Source organism: Alligator sinensis, unplaced genomic scaffold (genome assembly GCF_000455745.1).
Source record: "Alligator sinensis unplaced genomic scaffold, ASM45574v1 scaffold820_1, whole genome shotgun sequence".
NCBI classification, from domain to species: Eukaryota; Metazoa; Chordata; order Crocodylia; family Alligatoridae; genus Alligator; species Alligator sinensis.
In genome coordinates, this window is record NW_005842428.1 from 1,335,492 (window position 1) to 1,340,884 (window position 5,393).

General features: G+C 45.6%; 1 pseudogene; it reads left to right on the forward strand.

Moving 5' to 3' along the window:
- The first annotated feature begins 796 nt into the window (after positions 1–796).
- Positions 797–1,355, forward strand: LOC112551333 (annotated as a pseudogene).
- Positions 1,356–5,393: the final 4,038 nt, after the last annotated feature.

Genomic DNA, 5,393 nt, shown 5'->3' on the forward strand with positions numbered 1-5,393 from the left:
GTTGCAGAGCAGGAGTCGGGTGGTAGTGGCCACACACGGAGCAGCGGCACAGGGGGGTGAATGGCTCTGGTAGTCACCGCATGCAAGCTTCCCTGTCTGTGTCCGGCTGGCCAGGCATTGCCTATGCGGCCTTCAGAGGAGTGCCACTGCTCTTGCCCCACCCCGGTCCTGCTTCTGTGAGGTGGTGGCGCTCCGTCCCCACCCACACATACCACTCAGGACCTTTCAAAATACCCCCGGGGGTCTGCATACCCTGGGTTGACAGCCCCTGGTTTAGTTTCCTCTTTGTCTTCTGATGGAGGGGATTACCCCAGTCAGAACAATAGGCAAAAGGTCGCCTATTTCTGTACACAGGAGGAGGAGGAAGAAACTAGCTGTATAGTCTCCCCAACTGTTTTGGCAAGATGTTGACTCCATTTATGCCCTAACTCTGAGTAATTTCGGGTTGCAGATGAAAATGGAACTTAGAGGCAGAAAATACTAATACGGAAGCCATTTGTTATTTCAGACCACATTTATTGGCTCTGCTCCATACCTCATAAATAATATAACTTACCTCGCTCTAGTTACAGTGAAAAGCTGATTGTTTGTTCCTTCAGCAAACTTTCATACTTTGGACTTGCTTGGATCTCAGACATAAGTTGGTGGCTAACTGGACCCCTTCCCCAAAGGCTTTGTGTCTCTATTCCTGTGTTACTTGTATTCATTCTAGTAAGAATTTCTCTCTGGAAAGGAATAATAAAGGAATAATTTATTATATACAAGTTTTCATTGAAATGTTAACGGCAGCAGTCTGATGGGGATTTTGAACTCCAAGGCTTGATTCAAAGATGCTTGAATTGTAATACTAGCATTGGATTTTGCTATCAAGTCTACCTTCTTGTATAAGCTGAAGAGTGGTGAGGTTATGCAAACGTCCCCACCAGTGGGCTTCATTGTGGAATCTCTAGAAACCTCTTGTCATATATCCTTGACTCTGTCATGTTGGTGATCAAGACAAGCTCCATGCCATCTGCAAGAACTGTCTGGAAGGCACAGATACCCTCATCTTTGTGTTAGACAGTACTGACAAAACCTGGCTGCCAGATGCAATGGCTGAGTTGGAGAAAGTTCAGGGTAACATAAACCTGATCGGAGTTCCAGTCTTGCTTCTAGCCAACAAACAGGAGCTACCAGGGGCACTCTCCCTTCCAGAGCTGCAAGAAAAACTAAATCTGGAATGGTTCAGTAACTGCAACTGGGAGATAGGGTTCAGTGCTTACACTGGTGAGGAGCTCACAGAGGCCTTAATTGTCTTGGCTGGACTGCTGATGAGAAGTCAAAAAGATCATTCCCATGCACGCATCTGTGCTAAGGTGATTCGAAACATCCAGTGCTTCAGAAGGGAAGAAACTTGGAAGATTTGGTTAACAACTTCCACTAGTAATTCCTCAGGAATCTGTTTATCTCTGCATGCTTGTCAGAAAACACACCTCAGCTCTTGGGCACCATATATATAATTAATGGAACTCCATATTGCATGTGCAGTATTGAATAATATCCAGTAGTTCAGCTACCGCATGAAGTCCTATAAGGCAAACCTCTTAGCAGAACTGAGTTAATGGACAGGACTGCTTTTGACTTTGTCCCAGGCTTATCTGCTACACCAGTAAACTCTGCTTTCACCACTGATATTACTTGGATGACACTTACAAGACAATGGTGGGTATGTGTGTCAAGGTCAGAGTAGGGAAATAATCACTTCCCTTGATGTACTGGCAACACACCTACCAATTCAGCCCAGTATGCCTTTAGCCTTGGCAACAAGGGCACACTGTTGGCTCATAGTCAGCTGATTGTCCACTGTAACCCCCAGGTCCTTCTCTGCTGCCCAAGCAGTCAGCCCCCAGCCTGCACTGGTGCATGGAATTGTTCCGTCCTAAGTCCACAACTTTGCACTTTTCCTTGTTGAACCTCATGAGATTCCTTTTGTCCCAATCCTCCAATTTGTCTTGGTCACTCTGAATCCTAGCCCTACCCTCTAGTGTATATACATCAACATCATATACTTGGATTAAAAAAAGGCCTTTGACTAGGCTTCACTGCTGCCCCCGTGCTGCCCATTGCAGCAGCAGTGGCCATGTGGAGCAGCCACAGGGCAGCAGAGGCAGCGGTGAAGCGTGGGGTCTGGGAGGGCAGCTATAGCAAACACAGCAAGCCCCTGCAACAAACGCATGGGGTTGCAGCTGTGCGCTGGTCCCCACTTGTACTGTGGGGCTGGGGCGGAGGCACTGGGAGTGAGCGGGCATGCGGGAACAAGAGCAGCTGGGCAGGAGCGCGGGGCCCAGAGTGGGTGGCAGGAGCACGGGGTCCCTGCTGGCAGGGGCTCTATGGAGCTGGGTCAGCTCCCTCTTCTCCCTGCTGGTGCAGCCCAGCCCAGCCCCACAGACCCCTGACAGCCCACACTCCTACCGCCCTGCTCTGGGCCCCGCTGGCACTGGCCCCGGGACACCAGTGCAGGCTGCTGTGCTCCCGCCCACCACTTGCTTCCATTCCCCCCCTGCCTCCACCGCTGCTTTCCTACCCACCCGCTGGGCAGAGGCTCAGCAGGAGCCGGCCTGGCCCCCAGACGGGGGTGATCCCCACGGTCCTCCCCTGCCTCCCCCGCCGCCCCTTCTTACCTGAATTTTCCGTGCCAGCGAAGCCACAAACAGCCCCACAGGCTAGGCAGGGGCTTCTGGCTGGAGGGGTGAGGCCGGGTGGGCCCTGCTGTTGCTGTTGCAGGAGCCCCTACGTCCTACTGCCCCTGGCTCCTGTCATCTTTCTAAATTTTTTAGCGGCCCCATTAACTGTATTTTGCCCACCCCACCCCTGCCCTGTTCTTTCACTACTGAGGGCTGCTCACCTCCTCCTCAAACTGTGCTGCCCAATAAAACAGCAGTTACCAGGAATGGGGTTCAAACCCACACAAGCAAGCCCGTTGGAGCTTGAGGCCAACACTTTACCCACTTGGCCATACTGTCTGATAGTATTGTTTTTGTAATTATTTATAGCTAATTTTGGTATAAAATATACAAAAAACCTTATTTTTACTTTGGAATCGAGCATTCATATGGGGAGTTATGCTGAAGGAGCTGCAACACTATAAATATGCTGCATATTACATCTTTTTGTAGGCAAATCTTATTGTAAATGACTGTTTGCTTGGGTATCTTGTACTTTGCCAAGTACTTAAACAGTAGTTAGTGAATGTTCACTCATCAGCTCAGCAGGACTTTGAGACATCAATATAATGTACAGTGTATTATTTAAAAAAAAAAAAAAAGTAATGATCCTTTAGTGTTGCCTTAAAGAGAACTGACCACACATATATATACAAATTGGCTACTCCAACCTGCAAAGCCATGAATTAAATTCCAGTTGTTTGAGAAAAGTAAAGGACAATATTAGGTATATATGATAGAGTACAAAGACAGGAGTTTGCTGTTCAGTGCGATCAGAAGAGTGAATATTAAAAAAAAAATTGAATACTGGCAATTGAGCTACCTTGTGAAATCTGACTGGATCAGAGCACACAGTATATTTTCTTTCACAACAAGCATCCATATGCTTTCAGTTTACTTGTTTTAATTTTAGGAACATACAAAGGTAGTTGCTAAGAGAGAGGTTGATGAGCTAGTCATCTCTAGGATGTTGCATTTGAGCTGAACAGTGAATGACAGTTGCTTTTAGCAGACTTTTAGAAATGTAAAGCTCCAAACCATAGACTGCAAAATCTTAAATTACATAGTTGCTTATATTACAGTTAGCCCTTGGTATGGCAGAGAGTAGATGTTGTCTCACAAGATGGATTTCTTCTGTTCACAGGTGACAAAAACAAAACCATTTGCAATTACAGCTTAAACTCCACATTCTAAAAGGAATGGATCTTTTTGGCAGTGCTGACATGAAGTTGTAGGCATGGGTCTAGGAAATATGCAAGAGGAAAGAGGTTTTTGTGAGTGATATCTTTTTATCCTGCATGGTTGGATTAGATGTAGATAAGCTTTGGGGTATCCTAGTCCCCTTCCTCAGGTCTCTCAGAGAGAAGCAGGCACTGCAGGCACAGCAGAGTGAAATAGCAGATGGAATGAAGGCTTGTGTAAAACTCCATATATAAATAAAAGCAGGGTACAAGAGACATTGTCAGATAGCCAACAGGCAAAAGAGATGTAGTTAAAAACGTAACGAGTGGAGAGCAGGGTTGTTCAGTTCTTTATCACCTGTGAATTGCAGAGATTAGCAAGTATCAAGTAGATTATGGACCATGAGGTCATCTTCTATGTTAAATCCCTGGTTCTTAGTGTCTAAAAGGCTGGTGGATTTTTGTTCCCAGGCCCATCTTTTGAAGATGATTTGTAAATTTCCCTTAAGCAGGAGAACTGTGAGGTCAGGCAGGAAGAGATTGTTTTATGAGAAATGTTCTACCTGTGTTCTAGTGTCTTATCTTTTTTTCAGTTGTCATTCATTCTGATACATAGTTTTTGTCTAGTTTCACCCCCATAGTTATGGTGGGGGCATTTGATGAGCTGCGTGACATTCTGTGATAGACATGTATGATCTGTGGATTCTGGAGGTTTTTGTGGGGAGCACTGATTGTTGTGGCAGTAAGGATGAGTTGGCAGGTCTTGCAAGGCTAGGTCACATTTGGTGCTTCTTTATCAGAGGCAAGTTTGCTTCTTATGATGAATTGGGCAAGGTTGGGGGGCTGTCTGAAGGCCAGGGATCTTTCTATGTGTGTGTGGGGGGGAGGGCGGGAATATTTCTGTCAAAGTCTGGTTCTTCTCGAGTATAGGCTGCAATTAGTTGATCTTTTCTATTGGTTCGAGTGTGTCATGGTAGGTAGGTGACAACCAAGAGTGTGTGTATTACATGACTTAGCATCTCTAGGAGATTTTTCTAGAGCCCTGTATTGACTTAAGTTTATCTGACTTTTGTTTGACTGTAACATTCTAAAAAGACTATATATAGAGTTAGCTCTTAAAACACATTTTCCTTTTTGTCTTGCAATAAAAAGTTACATTAAATGAACGTCTGACTCTTTTGCCAACAATTCTCCTCTGTTTTCCACAAGTTCTTACAGTTTGCCCATCACCATAATATCTGAGTTGTCATAGAATCATAGAAAGTTTGAGTTGGAAGGGACCTCAGGGGGTCCTCTAGTAGTCCAACCCCCTGCTCAAAGCTAGACCATCCTCCCACTAGATCATCCCAGCCAAAGCTTTGTCTAGCCAGGTTTTTTAAACCTCCAAGGATGGAGTTTCCACCAACTCTCTGTCCACTTCAAAAGGAACACTAATGAGTCTTTACTTAAAAAATAGTGCAACAGCCAGCTTTCGGTGGTAAAACTAGTCACTCGTATCTGGGGAATTTTA